The 19,249-nt window shown below is 37.9% G+C and overlaps 1 protein-coding gene across 3 annotated transcripts in view; it reads right to left on the reverse strand.

Annotated features, from left to right (window-relative positions):
• tbc1d22a (TBC1 domain family, member 22a) overlaps positions 1-19,249 on the reverse strand; it is a 185,846-nt gene that overhangs the window by 34,172 nt on the left and 132,425 nt on the right. The window lies entirely within an intron of this gene.

Below are 19,249 nucleotides of genomic sequence, written 5' to 3' on the forward strand. Positions count from 1 at the left end.
AGGGTCCTAATGAAAATCAATGGATGCGTTTCTTCCAGCAATAAACAGGAAGGACAGGTCCCCCCTTCAAGGGTAAATGCGGGCAATGGAAATCTTCCCAACTGTACTGTGTGTTAAAGCACCCACACACAAACAGCGTGGTATACGGCAAAGGTGGCAGGAAGTAGTTTTGGGACTGCACACGTTACATCCAGTCCAATTACCCCGCAGTCATTCTCCGTCACCTCCTCGTCAAAGTGACCACACAAGCGTGAAATGCACTTAATTAGACACTCAATAGACAAGGCCGAGCTGCAAGGGCATCTGCATATGCTCAGCTGTGCGGGGATGAACTTCCGTCTATATAATGCAGAGCTCTGGCTTTCTTCCACGTATTTATAACAGGAAGTGTATTGTTGGAATCGCTGTTGATGACATGCACTGCTAATTTGGTTTTGATAAAAGAATCCCTGGAAACCGTTGTTTAAATAAACAGACAGGTGAATTAGTGTTAAGATGCCATTTTACATTTTTTGAGCATTTTAATTCTGTCATTATTTACTAATCTTCATGTTGTTCAAAACCTATATCACTTTCCTATAGTTGTTCAAAACCTATAGACTAATTTTTCAACAGATCACAAAATTGATGTTTAACAGAAAGTCCAGCTACTCTTTTCCATACAACGAACCTAGAAGCTTGGCAGGGGCTGTGAAAGCTCCATATAATTTGTCCATATGAAACTGTAGTTTTTGTAGTCTTTATGTGGAATATAATTAGGGCCCAAGCCCTTAGGCCTTGTCAAAACATATGACCTATGACATCCTATGACTTGAAATTAATCTAAATTTAAATGATCTCATGGATGTGGCTGTCATAGTGGCACCAGGTGGCAGCAGTAAGTGTAGCATATTCAAACAACTTATAGTATATACAGTTCTTTTACATTTACCTGCAATAAATGCATATTGCCCACTGTGCAGTGTTGCCCTGAAGCAAGACCGTGGCATTGGCGCCGGGGCTTGGACCCGTCATCGCTGCTTGCAGCTATATTTCAATTTAAACTGTTATTCACTGAAATGTATATTTCTATTTAGTTTCAATTTATTTTATTCCAGTTTTAGTAAATTTAGTACTTAAATGTACTTTATTGCAGTTAGTTGCCTTTCATTTTAAATGTAATTTGCGCTTTTACATATTTAAACTTAGTGGATCACATTCAGATACGAAACACTAATGCCGTTTTGTGTCACTGATGTCAAATCTGGAGCTGCGTCCTGACAAGCCAAATTGTGCACATTTTCAAAAGAGAAGCTTGGATAAATTCCTCCTTTGTGTTCCACAGAGGAATATATATGGGTTTAGAATAAAATGATGGTGAATGTGATGACAGTGATGACATGAAATTTATGGGTGAACTATACGATGCAAAATGTAATCTGTGCTTAAGTAGAAGGTACTACTTACGTCCAAATGTAATTGTCTTACAAAGAAAAGCTGCTATGGGTTCTGAGAAGGCATATGCATTATTAGTGTGTTTTTTAAAGCCTGTGGTCTAGTTTAATGTGGGAGTGAAGGCTAGGTTCACCTTTAGATGGGCTGTAGTTTCTCTTCATTGATCATTTTAATTATTTTGTCTGTCCCTCCCTCGGGGGGTGAACGGTTGATGATGGGTCTTAATTAATGGGGCCAGTGGGGGAACAGACACAGTGGTCCATTCTGGAACATTCTGACGCAAGACCTGGTGACACACTTCAGGTGGGATAAGTTTGAAATGAGGACAAACTCAACACACGTAGTCCACGTATGAGCACCAACATGTAAGGATACTGCTGGGAAATTATAATAAAATATCCATATACACATATCAAAGAAACTTTGCACTTTACACATAATACAATATTAAAGAATAGCAGAGCACACACCACAAGTATAACAATAACAGCACAGAAAAAACATCTAGTTGGAATCACTTTTTAGAAAGATTTTATCCAGCTGAAGAATGATTAAAAAAAAAAAAAAGGTCAGCCAATCAGAATCAATCCTGCTATAATGAGGTCAAGCATTTTATGAGAGACAAGCACGCACTTAGAATAAACAGAATTATATCATCCTCTGGTGTGGATGCTAATATATTTATCTCTCCTGGTGTGAACGGGCCTTTAATCACATGAAAATTTTACCATAATTGTTATTAGTCAATTCTACTGAGTAAAATCCAGTTTTAGTTAACAGAAACAACATTATTTGACGAGAAAGTGCAAATAATAAAAATAAAACGTTTCCTTGTGAAAACTTCTGTAATAAAATATTTCATTATACCAAAGTCCCTTTAAGACAAGTCATTTCACTCAACGGGCATCTCTTTGAAAGGGGAAACATCAAATTCTCCAAAGCTGTTTGCCAAGATTTCGATTAAATTTCATATTTGTAATCACCAATAAAATCTGACAACTTCTGTCTCATAAATTTTATTTCTAAATGCTCGAATCATGACAAAAATTAGCTAGATCAAGCTAATGTGCATACGCAGTCCTAAGTGCGCGTCTCTATAGGAAGCACACGTCTGACTGTTTCTATAGGAACCGGAGCTTCTAACGACGGCTGCAGTGACACGATGACTTTACCAATCAGTGATTGGCTCTCATTTAGAAGTCAGGACATATTCCACCATATTGTGCGTTGCACTTTCTCCCATTCAAAACAATACGAGTGACTCGTCTTGTGTTATTCTATAGTCTTTGATTATAAACACCTGCAATTCTTATTGTTTTAGATATTTGTTGTCCATGTTTGTTGTCCAATTGATGAGATGGATAACTACTAGTCCACTGTTATGTGTTTTCTAAGGTGTTCTGGGTGACCACCTTCAAGATTTTTGGGTCTCCAAATATGGTTTGAGTCCCTCCTTCTATGAAATTTGCTCAACTCTTTTCTAGCCCGAAAGTCTGATTGCATAAAAAAACCTCTTATCAAGCAGTTCCATGATTTGAGATATGTCCATAGCATATGTGGGAGGAGTTATTAGAGTTCATAAAAATCCTTAGCAAGCACCATTAATTACAAATCTTTCTAAACCACTCTTGACAAGCCTACTCACAACAGTATTCATTCAAAGCAGAACCTTATAATGTATTGACAGATTTTCATGTAAATACAAGTGTAAGCTTACAGCAATAACATAAAATCTGCTGGGGCACAGATCTGAGGTACACTGTCATGATAATCAGCAATGCAGCAGTCAGATCACTTTGACAGTAGTTTGATGGCAAGCATTGGAGATCACTGGTTAGCATAAAGCCTGCAGTCAAATTTATACTTCTATCTTCAAGATCCTCAGAGAGTCAGTTATTTACAGTTCTAATATTAAGCGCTCTCCTCACGCGAACGCACCCTAGATTTACCAACAAGTCTGTTGAGATGGAGTAGATCTGACATCGAACAGTTCACAACATTCATATATACCCATCCTTCAGCCTCAAGCAAGAAAAGAGAGAGAGCGCACAGATGAAATGGAGTGGGTCGCTCTGAGTTATGTTCTGGGTGATGATTGCCTATTGGTGTAACCTACCGGCCTTAATCAGAGCAGCAGGGAAGATGACCGTCTGAGGGTATCAAGCTGTGACACGCTCTCTGCTACTGTGCTTTATTACTTTATTAAACCTCTCTCTACCTGTGAGATGCGAGACTCCTGCTGTCAGTGGGGGAAAAAAAATATCGCCCACTGTCTGGGAGCATGTGCGCAGTCAAATGTCAAAGGGAGAAATCCATAATTTGGGAGGATGTGTACATCTTTCAATGGAACATCAAATAGCAACAAACATGACACTTATGACAAGTCATGACCCGGTGTTGATCTAAGAGTGCACGTTTAAGAATGGATGAGTGAAATATTTCAGACAGCAAGTGCAGTGTAAATGTGATTGGAGGAAAAGGTTGCAAACGTTATACATACATAATATTATATATGATGTATGTATATGTATGTGTACACATTTACACTGCAGTTGTATGTGTGTGTGTGTGTGTATATATATATATATATATATATATATATATATATATATATACACACACACACACACACACACACACACACATATATATATATATATATACTCTCTCTCTCTCTCTCTCTCTCTCTCTATATATATATATATATATATATATATATATAGAGAGAGAGAGAGAGAGAGAGAGAGAGAGAGAGAGAGAGAGAGAGAGAATAAAAAAACTGATCTCCCAATGCAGCTCTTTGCTGTTCAACCAAAATGGCCCTTCCAATTTTTAAGTTACACAGAGTTCTGGCCTTTGCTGTCGGATGAACTTATGCACAGTCCACGGAGACCCAAAAAGTTTGAACTATTTTTAACTTGACTTTTGACAACAAAACTGCGAAACCTAAGATGACAGGGCTTTTCATAGCCAGGAAGAGAGGGCAATGTACTTTGAATTAGAGATAGGGCGAGAGAAAGAGAGAGTGAACACATACTAAGAACTTCATCTGACCATAGGCTTTATACTTTTTCATGCAACTAGTCCCCATGGGAACTGAGGCTCTCTAAGCGCACCAAAGCACCTTAAAAGTATTATTAAAGTATCATACGATTAAGTCTTCTGAAACCATTAGATAGTTTTGTGTGAGGAATAGAAATTTAAGTTGCTTCAGTGAGCTGTAACTACTGCGACTGGATTGATCTCAAGGTTTTCAATAAATAATGACTAGATGGGATAGTTTACCAAAAAAAATGAAAATTTTCCCATGATTTACTCACTTTCAAGCCATCCTAGGTGTATGACTATCTTCTTTCAGATGAACACAATCGGAGATATATTTATAAAATATCTCTAGTCCTCCAAGGTTTATAATGGTTGTGAATGGGGGGCTGCGTTTTGAAGCCAGAAATAATGCATCCATCCATAAAAAAAAAAAAAAAAAACGTATTCCATACGACTCCAGGGGGTTAATAAAGGTCTTCTGAAGCAAAGCAATGTGTTTTTGTAATAAAAATATCCATATTTAAAACTTTATAGATTCAAATAACTTGCTTCCGGTGGACGGCTGTACGCAGAATACGCAAGTCGACTTGCGCCAAATGAGTAATCATCTGACGTGATGTATGACGCGGAATGTAGGAGTATTGTGCAAAAAATTTAAGTTCCTCTTCTCTTATAATGAAATCTTCTGAAATTCCTCTTTAAAAATTATTGTTTTACACTTATAATCCGTGACCGGTGATTTGCTTTGCATTATCCTCTGCGCTTCCATGTTCGTCATTACGTTGGTCAAAGGATATTCTTCCACCAAAAATCGACTTGCACATTCTGCATACACTCGTCCTCCGGAAGCTAATTATTTGAATTTATAACGTTTTAAATATGGATATTTTTCTTACAAAATTGCATCGCTTCATTTCAGAAGGCCTTTCTTAACCTACCTGATATATTTTTAAATATATATTTCTGATTTTGTTCATCTGAAAGAAGATAGTCATATATACGTAGGATGGCTTGAGGGTAAGTAAATCATGGGATATTTTTCATTTTTTTTGGGTGATTCTCTCATCATTTTTTCATGCTCATGCAGTGATATATGACTTTATTTCTTCAGATGAACACAAAGAATCTTATAAAGAAATAGTAAATCTCTGTGAGTCCATATAACGCAAGTGTACGGGACCTCAAAGATGATGCTTCAAAAACCACACAAAGCGAACATGACGGTAATCCATATGACCCCTATTGACGAATCAATGACTTCTGAAGTGAAATGATATGTGTGTTAAAGAAAAATGCTAAGATTTGATACTTTTTTAACTATAAACCATCACTTCCAGCCAACGGTCACATGCAGGTTAATGAGTGCTTGATTGCAAATGTTATTTATTTATTTTTTTACATATTAGGCCCACCAAAATCTTTAGGTGTTTAGGTATTAGGTATCATAGATATTGACATGGTTATAAGAAAACCATTTGTTAAAATGCAAGATTTCTCTCTCATTTGAAAATGTATTAATTAGTTGATGTACATTTTAGAATATAAAATTAAGATATGAATAAAGTCAGAAGTCTGGCATGGGCTTAATTGGTACTTTGGCACTATTTAAGCCCACATGTGTTACAAATAAGCCCACATCATGATTGATTCACAAAATATAAAAATGTATTGATTTTAAAGAAGTAAAACATCAATATATGTATTCAGTGACAGAGAAGTAAATGATATAAAATGAAAAAGTACTATTTGTTCACACACAAAAAAACGGTATATATATATATATATATATATATATATATATATATAAATAACAGTATATAAATATATGTATCACTTATTTGACATAATATCAATGTAGTTTTAGTTGAATTTGTCTACAGCCATTCACTAAAGTCAGCTTCAGCTCAAGAGGGGTGCACCAGAGTTGACTTTTGCTAACATTTTTATCATAAATGACTGAGTGTAGGGCGCCCGGTAAGCTGTTGCTCTATAAGTGACTGAGCAGGAACTATGAAGGATCTAGCAGTGGAGATTTAAAGTAAGAAGTGATGAAATATTGATGTTCAAGGGGTTGTGCCAGTGACCTGGACCTTGCCTTCTGGGGACTGCCTTTTCTGTGTCAGAAAACATAGGGCAATCATTAGGGGAACCTCATGGGACAGGTAAAGAGATCCAGGTCTCCGGTTCAAATCCCTGTTGGGAAGATTCTGTCCAATGTGCCTTATGGTGAGGTTTTAGATGCAGATTCGACACAGATAAGGAAAAAGAAGAACGGAACTACAGCTTGGGGCAGAGACGTATACAATGCACACATGCAAGGCAGAATATGTGAACAGCATATTTTGGGTTGGAAAGGAAAGGTTCTTGCTGGATGTGAATTCTCGATATAGAAAGATTTCATTGGTATTCAAGCCTTTAGGAATATGCAGAAGAGTGTAGTTGGAATTGGCTAAAGCTAGTGTTTCTTTCCTTTGGGAGATACTGCAGATGAGCCTGTCCTAGCAGAAGCAATCTTCTAGCTCATTACAGAGGCAAAAGGCTTGAGCTGGGGGAGTTTTGTTAAACTGTACAGGGCTAACAAGCACCCGTGAACAGCAGGAACACATCAACCATTGCTTGCATTTGAGCTGAATCTGCTAATTCGCAGCACGCCAACAAACCGTTGTGAAGTCTCCCTGGCTCTACAGCAGAGAGAAGTTTGCACCAGGCGGTGCAAGACCGTCAGTCTCTCGGCTCAATCACCAATCGGGGGGAGCCAGGGACACCGGGCTCTTTAGCACAGACGCTATCACGCTTCACACTTAGCCGCACATGATAACTCCTAGTTTTTTTTCAAACAGCCCTCTGACAGAAATGGATTCAGCTGGGGCTTGAACAGAACTGAGAATGTAGACCAATAAGATGAATCCCAGAAAAAAATCCCAGAGCTCCCCCTAAAGGAAGACCACGTAACAGTTTATGAGAGGTTTTTGGCAATATCAAACGCTCATCCTGGGGGGCGGCTCGCCAAAGTCGGTGCCCAGATGTGTGACGTGCAGTTAGAGGTGTGAGCACACAACATTAAAAGACACTCCTTGCTTGCCTTGGGCTTCTAATAAGTCCTCCTGCTGAGAAACCCAACAAACACACCAGAGTACTGATGTGGTCGTACAGTAAAGAGCGTAAGACCTTGCTGTGGGCAATGTAGACAGACACACACACATTTATTCTTTAGTCCACTGACTTCTATTGACTGTGATGGGTCACGAAACATCCCTGTTCACTTTCAGCTGTGCGCGGTAGCTCAATAATTGAAGGCCATGCTATTGATGCGTTTGGAGGGAAGGAAACTACAAAACCACCTGCTGGGTAACAAGCTGCATCATGACAGAGCAAGGTTTCATGCATTAAATCAGCACACATACGTACTGTTGAAGTGTGGGGTTGCCTTAGGATTCACTCAAGGGAGTTTAAAAAGGAACTAAATGCTCAAAATGCTCATAGTGGTATGTGTTAGTGTTATGAACAAGTTTAGACCCACACTAAAGAATAATATATCGAAGACAAGGGTAATTGTAGCAAGGACATCAAGGAGCAAAATAGCATTTGTAAGCCTCGGCTATACACATACACGCATATGGCAGATGGCTGTGATACACATTCAATGCGTCAAAGGACCACAGAGGGACTATTACTGTTTTCAGGTTCAAGTAGACTAAGACATACTGAAAGTGTAATTGGACTGAGGGGAGGACACCTTAGGCACTGCGCACGATACTGCCATTGCAAATAATACATCTTTGCTTTAGTGATGAGACAGTATCAGCGCATTAGCAAAACTGCTTTCGCTTTATAAGTTTTGCCAAATCTATAGAGACTTGCTATCTCAAAACCTGGTAAGATAACAAACCGTCTAATTTAGACTAGGCTGGCTGTGTTCGTAAACAATAAATAAACGAATATGGAAAGAAAAGGGAAACACATATACATTAGATATAGAATACATAGATAATACAAATAATAAAAAAAATAGTACACAAATTATATTTACAATCATCATTTTATTTATATTAAATATTATATTATATTATATTATATTATATTATATTATATTATATTATATTATATTATTATTAAAGGGGACCTATAATGCCTCTTTTACAAGATCTAATAAGTCTCTGGTGTCCCAAGAATGTGTCTGTGAAGTATCCCTCATATCATTTATTATAGTTTGTCAAATTTTCCCCTTTTTGGGTGTGACCAAAAACATGCCATTTTTGTGTGTCCCTTTAAATGCAAATAAGATGCTGCTCCCGGCCTGCTTTCCAGAAGAGGCCGAAGGTTTAACAGCTCCCGCTTCGGTTGCTCAACAACAACAAAGCCGGAGAATCTCACGCAGCCAAAATGGCGACAGTAACGGTGTTCAGCCTTACATTGTTCAAACCGGAGTCGGACACTGATGGAGAAGAAGTAGTTACAACTTTTAGAATGCAGCTAGACATTTCGGAATGTTTAGTGGATAAATTTATGTAGTTGCTGTGGAGTTGATTCAACTCATCGACTAGCATGTGCCGTCATGTTAATCTTTTGTGCAAACCCAGCGTTGAACCTTTGTTTGTGAACATGTCCAGCGTAAAAATGACCCTGCCCCACTTCTCTAAAGCAGCCCAACATAGCCTCACCACATTGTTGTGTTTTCTCGGGGGCAGGGTTTATGTAAATTTTGGGGTTTGTGATGTCATCAACACGGAAAGAAGCTTGTTGTAGTCCCTACCAGTCGTTTCTTGTAGTCCTTAAAAATATCTCCCTTTGCATTTAACTTTGAGCGTAACTTTGCAGATGTTGTTTATGCTCAAACAGCAACATTACACACTAATTAAAGTTTAAAAATCATAATCAAGAACCACTTTAACAATTTTCCTAAGGCTCTTTTTGGCATCTTGGATGAACAATTTTCAACTGAACTTGAAAAAGCTGATTCTGGGACTGCCCCATCTATAAAAGGTTAAATGCAATATTCCATGGAATTTGTGAGAAAGCCTATTAATTCCCAAATGTGCTGTCTAACAAGACAGGTTACTAGGTTTTGAGGTATAGCCAGGGAATCTCATAAAATGTGAAGTCTGGCAAGAAACCAGAAGCCTCTCTTGAACTTTATGCAAAGATAAGTGCTCTAAATTAGTTAAATTAAAGGTGCTGTAAGCGATTTTGGAAAAGCATGCATACAATTTCCCTACAACATGAGGAAATCATACCTGTCTCTGTGACAGCCCTGGGCTATGTAAACAGCAAGAAGAGTCAGGGGAGCAGCCTACACTTATTTTTACATTTTTTGCCTGTGAATCATGTCGAGCATTCTGAAAAAGCTTACTGTGTGCCTTCATTAAATATTTTAATTAAATATATGTGCGTTCATTAAATATTTAATAGAAACTTCTGGGAAACATACCATAAATATAATCTGGAAATGTATATGTTCACACTGCAGGTAATTGTGGCCCAAATCTGATTTTTTTTGCCCACATGTGACTCGTATCTGTTTCCCCCATGATAGCGTGAACAGTACAAACCAAATGGAATCTGATGTTTTCAATTCCGATTTGTGCCACTTCCATTTGTGGTACTAAATCCGATACAGGTCAGATACTACCATATCGCAATTCATGCCATTTTTATGTCACTCGAGATCAACATTTGTCATGTTTCTGCGCTCATATTTAAAGATTTTACATACCCAGAGTTATCAAGACAGTTAGGTAGTCGGTAGAAGGACAGAGATGTGTCAGAACTCGTAAGTATTACAGAGACGGCTCTATAATACAAGCAAAGCATGAAGGCTTGTATCATAAAAGTTTCAAAACTCTGCTCTTTTGTCACATCATTGTCTTTATTTTTCATACTACCTTGCACATAATTTTGCTGGCTTCTGCAGCAGATCACGCTATAAATAAACGAATAATCGCTTACTTAACCATGTTTATTTCTGTATGACGGCATGCTGTGTTGCCAAGTCTGTGATTTTCCCGCAGAATCAGGTTACTTTTTCACTGTTCCCACGAGTTGTTTTGAAACTTCATAGGTGGAAGTGACCGCACTAACGCAATATTTAACCCTCGGAATGCAATTTTTACTGGGATACCCCACGGAACACGATTGGGCTTGTTTTGGACTAGTTCTGAAAGCAATTGAGTGGCAGCCCAGTTTTTATCGTTCTTTTGCGCATGCAGGTCAGTTCAGAACCATCTGACTGAACATCCTCTATTAGAACAGAATTATTTCATAATGGAATGAAATTCACACTGAAACCGGGCAGTTGCAGAGACCTTGTGTTTCGACTTACTGCTCATAGGAGTATAGAGGATTTTTGTTTACTGTGTAGAGGTTTTCTTGAGGAGCCGTGAAGGGTAAAAAAAAAAAAAAAAAAAAAGGGAAAAAAAATGCTCTGAAGAACACGAGTCAGCGTGTAAAGCAGTGTGATGACAACAAGCAGCACAGATCAAGAAAAACTCACAATGCACCGTGAACAGCACAGAAACCATCTCCCTGAGAGATACAAGGGAAGGTACTCTTTCTGTTTTCAAAAGCCCATGAAATATTCATCATTCAGAGTTGGCTAATTCGGGCCATCAAGATCTTTAAGGTGAGTTAGTATGACACAGATTGTCAGAGTCGGCGAGGGAGGGAGAGACTGCGAGCAGTCATTTTCAGACTATTTGGTTATGCATTAAAAATGCATGGGATGAATTACATTCTATTCCTGGCCTCTGTTGAGGAATTCACACTAGGGTCCAAAATCGAGCACTTGGCAAAACAGAGAATAGGAATAACTTTAAATTTCCAATCTCTGAAACTTCACTTGAGCAGAAAAGAGCAGTAAAGTATTCAATAAAATATGATTTTACTGAATATTTAAAACTAAGTATGAAGAAAGTGTATCATTTACACTGCTAGGATTTTTGGACACATTATTTCAAAAAGGTAATTTTGCACCACTAGCAGCATCAAAAGGAATCACAAAGTTTAAAAAAGGTCTCATTCATGAAATATGAGAACTTAAACAAACTGAGAAACAAGAGAGAAATTATAAATTTCTCCGTTCATGTATAATGCAACAATTTACCTCAGAATGGTTTTACAAATGACTTGATCTGAAATTTGTTCTGCTTGTGTTAATGAATAAGTCCTATTACCAAATTACCAAATGTTTCACAAATATTTCAAACATCTTGTCTGCACCACCCCCATCTTTCATTGATTTAGGAGGTCTGCTTTCATTGGATGATACCAAGTGACTCAAAAAACCACAGTAATGTTTCTAAAGCTCCTCAGAGGCACAGCATTTATTAAAGGGATAGTTCACCCAAAAATGAAAATTTCATGTTTATCTGCTTACCCCCAGTGCATCCAAGATGTAGGTGACTTTGTTTCTTCAGTCGAACGCAAATGATGATTTTTAACTCCAACCGCTGCCCTCTGTCATTCAAATAATAGCAGTGATTGGGAACTTCAACTATAACAGTAAATAAAACTTGCTTAGACAAATCAAAATTAAAACCTGCGGCTCGTGACGACACATTAATGTCCTAAGACACGAAACGATCGGAAACCGAACATTATTTATATAATTTTTACCTGTAATACACCACTATGTCCAACTTCGTTCAGCTTCCTGTTAGTGAGGTCAAAAAACGCGTTGTGATGACGGAAGTGATGTCTCGCCCATATACTTCAATGAGCGCGAGACATCACTTCCGTTGTCAGAGCGCGATCAGACCTCACTTGCCGGAAGCTTAACGCAGTTGGACATAGCGGCGTATTAGAGGTAAAAAGTTATATAAATACTGTTCGGTTTCTCGCACAAACCGATCGTTTCGTGTCTTAGGACATCAATGTGTCGTCACGAGCCGCAGGGTTTAATTTGGATTTGTCTATGGAAGTTTTTTCGACTCTTATTGTTCAAGTTCCCAATCACTGCTATTGTTTGACTGACAGACGGCAGCGGTTGCAGTTAAAAATCATAATTTGCATTCGACTGAAGAAAAAAAGTCCTCTACATCTTGGATGCCCTGGGGGAAAGCAGATAAACATCAAATTTTCATTTTTGGGTGAACTATCCCTTTAAGGATGGACCAATATCAAAATACTGGTGGTAAAATCATTCAAGATCATGTCCGACAATCGATAAATGACCATTACTGATATTATATTTTGTCTAAATAGAACCCCCCCCAACAAAAAAGAAAAATTCAAAACTAAAGATGCCACAAGATAATTTAAGCAATACAACATTGTAATGTACAGCATTAAAAAGGAATTTTGTGGATTCCAATTGTTTGCATTTCTTCAGGAAGTCAGACTACCAATGGCTTACATACAGTGGTCTATGTGCAATAAACTTTTATTTCAAGTACATACATCACCTTTAAATTTTACTTTGTCAAGAACTTTTCAACAAGCTCAGTAAAGTTTCCAGTATTTTCCATCTGAAGTCAATTCACTGCACAAAACAAGACTTCATGAAGTCCTCCATCCACGGCCCTCTCTGAGTTCAAAGACGACTGAACTGGGTTCACTTCTCTCTGAGCGAGCACTTTCAAGCAAGCTCATGGCCCTGACAGCACGGCTTTCATAGCTTCTGGCCAAACATGAGTGAAATGGCCCAGTGATTTGATGGAAGCGTGAGAAAGGATTTAGGTTGAGGTAACAGTAGGCTATGACGCCATGACCACAATAGCGCTATCAGGTCAATGCACACAAGTTTACGCATTGGAAATGTCACATCTTCAAGTCTTCAGAAGGGCACACATCACCTTTCATTTCAAAGACAGATGAGCTTGGTTCACTTCTCTTTGAATACCATGATCGACCTCCTCAGTTTGAATATATACGCAGAAAAGTCATCCAAAGGTTTTAAGTAAGAGCTAAAAACCTATAAAACTTTTGCATCAACTGCCAACGCTTTGGAAAAATGAGGTTTGGATGAATCAAGACTTGCCCCGCCAGTCAGTTCTCTCTTGCTTTTGCCTACTCATGCTGCCCTGTTACACCAACACAGTTCTAAAGCCCAATCTCACACCATTTTATGCATTTTCACCAAAGTAATTTTGGGCTGGCAAATAAAAAAAAAAATGGAGTGTCTATTTACACTAAGTGCAAATAGCATCCCTTGTTGGCAAACGCTATTTACACTAGTTCCGTCCACCAATGTCTGTTTGGGCCACTCAAGTTTTAAAAAATACGCGCGGAATTTAACATCATCAGTAGCAAGTAAGGCTCACAGACCTGGCTTTTAACACAGTCGACGCAGGTTCGAATCCGCCATTTGCAAAGTTTGCATTTATTTTCAATAAAAATTAAAAGTGGAAATAAACTCCAAAAGAGTGTTTAATAATATTAAAAGTGTTTATTGGGTAGGGTTAGGGGAAGGTGTAGGGAGGGCTTTTATTCTCCCAATAAAGCAGCATCCATTTAATAATTATAATAATCAATTTAATCCTTTACACTCTATGATATTTTTGCATCCTGTTAATGTACAAAAATACTGAAATGCAAATAGTATCTGCCAAAATAAAGTACATATAGCATCTATTTAGCCTACTCTTATTGCAAAGAACTGATACTTTTACATGGTTTAAATAGAAGCTATTGCTATTTTCACCTAGTGTAAACAGCATATAGCTAAGACAATGCTGCTATTGTCACAGTGTAAATGGAATATATTGCTATTTTTACTTAGTGTAAATAGCATCTATTGCTATTTGCACAGTGCAAATAGCCGCTGCCATAAATAAAATAAATAAATAAAGTGGATTTGCACTGGCCCGTAAAACATGTTGGTCACAAACTAGGAACCATTGTCACCGGTAGCTCAGAAGTGGCATGATTTTTAAATTGACAAAAATCAGCAATGAAACGGTAACGTTTTCTAAAACCATATGGAACATACAAAGAAAACAACGTTTTCTTTAAACTCTTAAAACTCAGGGTATGTGAATGGCTTACTGGACTGACCAATGGACCAATTTCACTGCACAGAATCTAAAATGTTGGTTTGGTCATTGTAAAAATGCCTGAACTAGGGGTGTAACGGTGCGCAGAAGTCACGGTTTGGTATGTACCTCGGTTTAGGGGGTCACGGTTCAAAGCCAGTTCCGTACATTTACATGTCCCCTCCCCCACCCCCTGGATTAAAAAAAAATCAATAAAAACAAAGTATTGTGCTTTCGTAAAATAAAGAAAACAAACAAACATGATGCCACTTTCTGCTGTCCTGGTTTCACCTCCATGAAGCTTTTGGACCATCACAAAAATGAAATGAAACACAGGCTTCTAACAAGCTCTTGCATGCCATCTGACCTCTTGTTTTGGGTTGGTGCATAGATCTCTTCTTTTTCTGCTCTTTTTGCAATACCTTCTGGATTGGAGTGTGGATCGCCTGTGACTGAATGTAAGCACAGAACCGCGACATCCTTATCGTGATGGTTCAGGACGAATACATGTACTGTTGTCACCCCTAGCCTGAATCAATGTCTGCCTATCTAAATGGTTTAGTACAATTACTTCCCAGAACTGTTCCACGCGACATGGCGGTGTTTAATATTTTCGGCAGTGCACATTGAGGTGCAAGCAATTTATGATATAAGAAAAAAGAGCCACAGCGGCTTCCCAGATTGCAGCAACTTAGATTTTTATTGCAGATATTTTGTCTCAATTGCCCAGGAAGTGACAACTTGAAGATATGGGGTGCAAACGCTGCTTTATTCGCAAAGGTTTTATGCAATATTCAAATTCTGTGCATAAGTAAAATTCACAAATTTGGATGGAAATAGCTACTGACCCTTCTGTTACTTTGAACAATACATTTTACTCTCAAAATTCTGAGTAACAGTCATAAACAAAGACAGTGTGGTATGTTTATTTGTAGGCATGTTACGTAGTAACTCAATTATGGAATCGGGAACACTTCCCATAACACCTGATGTACTCGCTACATCATAAGAAGAATGGCATATATGCTAATATTAGTCTCTCTCTGTTTATCCCAAGGTTTGCCACAGCCTGCCAGATCCAGGCCATATCCAGATGAGATGAAGGACCTGAAGGAACTAAATTGACCCTTCGCAAAGACCCGCCCCCCTTAGTTACTGTTGCTTTGTCCGACAAGCCGTGGCGCTGTCATGCCACACACATACATTGCGGAGCAAAGAGGACACTGACAACACGTCGACAGACGAGACAGAGCAGCTTACTTGTGATATTTAACAAAGTCCCAGCTTTCAAACAGTGTAGTTTTTTAAGAAATTCAATAAAAAACGTTTTGTGGCTCTTTAATGTGTCGTGACCATGGTCGTGACAGATTGCTGTAGCGCCTCAGCTCAAGAGGCTCGTAAACCGATCATCTCTTACTACTAGTCCATTTATAGCATCAAATAAACATGAATGAACATGAGAATCAGTGTTGTTTCAAACACGGAAAGACGTCAATATACACAATTTTTTCAAGTTTAACTCCACCGAGGTTAATCTTCTAACTCCTGACTGCTTTGTTGGTTAGATCGCTTGTCAATTAAACTCCCGGCGAAGGGTCAATTATGCCGTGAAGGCCTCCTTCCCTTTCCATTCCCTATGTATAGATAAAACGTTATCAAAATTATTCCAGTTCGCATAGATACACAGACACATCTAATTTTTCTGTATTATGTGGACCAGACAATTCATTTGGCAAATATCACGATTTTTTTTTTAGCTTCTACGCACATACTGTACACACTCAAACACACAAACCTATAGACTAAACACGTAAATGAACGGCAAGAATGCATTAAATGTATTCGTTTAGTTTTTTTTTTCTTCCACCGTAGGAAAGGTGTCATTTAAGCGGCCCCTAAAGTAATAATTAACAGTTTTTACAACAGAAGTGATTCAATCAAAAGACAACTTTAACTTGATAATTTTCCTATTGTCCCTGTGAAGCTGATTTGAAACAATATGTATTGTGAAAACCACTATATAAATGAAAATGACTTGACTTTCATCACTGTTCGGCTCTCAAGTCAGTGGAAAACTGAATGATAAAAAAAATAAAAAAAATAAAAAAAATAAATAAATAAAAGTGACCTCAAGCATCAATAAAGTGCTAAAATCATCATGGGTTGCTGCTGCAAATCCTGCCGCAGTTATCTCCTCTTGCCCTTGCTTTCACTGTTTGCTCAGCTGGCAAAATCAATATCAGAAAGCAACTCAAGAGTGCCTGCAATCATAACCTGACCAAAACTGGGACCTTCACCAAAGAAAATAAGCCATCAATGGAAGTTAAACTTCCTCAGAAATCATTTTAATATACCATATTTGCTCCACAACCTACAAACTTCTCTTTATTGGAAGAAGTGATCAATACTGCATGTTAAGCAATATCCTAGTCTTATTGACTTGTGACTGGCCTAACAAGAGAGTGTTATTGTGGTGCCCTCCATGCTAACGTACACATCAACACGCATCAATGACGAGGCTGGTGTTGTCCGAAAGAATCTAGTGACACGTCCCCAGTGAGTAACAGCTAGCCAAACAAACAATGTGAACTGTATCGGAAATGGTTACAATCTGTGTTAAATCCAAATCAGTCAAGCAGAATAAAGGGACAGTCAGCTGTTGAAAGCAATTCCTCTGTTCAGTAAAGATGGAAGGAAACTGACCTTTAATGCAGTAGGCATCAGTTGTTGACAGGAAGTAAAGAGCAAGAAACTAAGTCAGTAATGGTTTATCACAATTACCATGAAAGTAATTCGAAATTCATTCAAAGTAAGAATTAAGCATAATTTTCCTGCTATTTTAAGCTGAGTGCACGGAAATGCCAGGACCACTGCATTCACTCGGAAATGGCAGCCCGTTATAGCGAACAGCGTGAAAGTGTTGGGTTAGATGTCAGTAACACCTCTGAAGTTCCTGGCTGTGCTAAAGTTTCTTCCTCTTTCATGCTCTGGGTCTTTTCATGGCTTGCTGTTAAAAATCTAGCCATATACACCTACGAAAAAAACCTAAATGTAGCAACTGCCTTCAGAAATGTCAGTTTATATATAGAAGCAGGTATATTTTTGTGGTATTTTTCAGTAATGACATAATAAGGTGGATGTATTAAACTGTCTTTAATTCTTACTGTCAAAGATTCTCTTGCTGTCATGGAATTGTGATATATCATAGTTTCACTGTGTCTTAAATAAGACTGAATACATTTTCTGTAATTATAATAAAACTGCTTGTTTTCAAAAACAGAAAATTGATATATTGCATTAATTAACCATGAAGTTTCAAGAACTGTTTGTTTTTCAATAAAAACAATAGTTTTGGAAAAGGAGTAGGGGGTTATCCTTCAACATTCGCTGAGGCTCCTAGTGGGCACTGCCCTAGCGAATATTGGTCATGCAATAGCTTTGCGTGAAGAACAAAGTTAAAAATTTAAATTGGTCATTAACTGAAAATCCTTGATACTTATGAAGTATCAAAGATTCATTTTGATTTGTTTAATGAATCAGTTTGATTAATTTCACTTAACCTGCATCTGTATTATTAGTTTACTAGATATCTGTTTATTATTAATTTATTTGTTCTTATCGACTTATTTAAAGTCTGCTGTTATATTTTTAGCAGTGGTATTTAAATAATATGCAGTGCTTCAGCTTTTATAGAGTAAAATAATATGCAAAATAATATGCAGATGACGTTGTGAATGCCGTGCTACATCTTATTCGGTTCTTTGAGTTTCCCACCACAACCACTGTATTTTTTTAGATGATTAAAACACATTTTAAGACTCCAGAGTTCTGTTCCAATCTGAACATGTCTTGTGCAAACACAGTCATTCTACACAGCAAAATCCCAAGAGTTAAACCAACTCTGCTCTGATTACATATGGTCCATCTCTATATAGTGTTAAAGTAACACTGAAGCAGAGTTAAAGTTAATGAGATAATTAAGTGATTAATTAAGTTATGATTGAGCATTAGTGATGAACACCTGCTGTCAACAAGCAGAATCACTGAAGAGAAACATAATAATTACAAATGACTTCTAGCCACAGCCTTATGAAATCAACTGAAGATAAAATACATTAAATTAAACAACTCCACAAACAGCATATTAAGTCATTTACTTAAAGGTACAATTTGTAAGATATTCGCAGTAAAATATCCAAAAACCACTAGACTAGTGTTATATATTTTGTCCAGCTGATTACTAACAATATCTCTAATGTTTTCAACTGCTTGTAAATCATGAGAAAATTCCCATTCTAAACAGTGACACAGGGCAGTGCCTGTCAATGACGTCAGTTACCCTTTGTTACCGCCTTTACTGACGTAGAAACCACATGACAACAGTGCCGTGGACAAATGCGGAAGTAGTGTCTAGCGTCCAGCAAACCACTAGCTTGCTAGTGAGGAACCTTACTATAACATTACCTCCCCTTAATCTGCACGTTTCCACCCACTGTGCCTTCATTTTGTTTTCGCAAGCGAAAACGGTGTACCAGTTCTAAGGCCATAGCAAAAGTTTGAGCAAAGCATGCTAACTGTTCCATTGTTGGCTACATAGATGAGCACAGAACACTATTTAGTGTCTTGTTAGCTTGGATAGTTACTGTTGCTTTGTCCAACAAGCCATGGTGCTGTCACGCCACACGCAGTGAAAAATGCATAGCTTGATAGCAAAGAGGACACTGACAACATGTCGACAGACAAGACAGAGCAGGTTACTTATGATGTTTAACAATGTCCCAGCTTTCAAGTTGTGTGTTTTT

The sequence above is a fragment of the Chanodichthys erythropterus genome, chromosome 8 (genome assembly GCF_024489055.1).
Source record: "Chanodichthys erythropterus isolate Z2021 chromosome 8, ASM2448905v1, whole genome shotgun sequence".
Classification (NCBI taxonomy): domain Eukaryota; kingdom Metazoa; phylum Chordata; class Actinopteri; order Cypriniformes; family Xenocyprididae; genus Chanodichthys; species Chanodichthys erythropterus.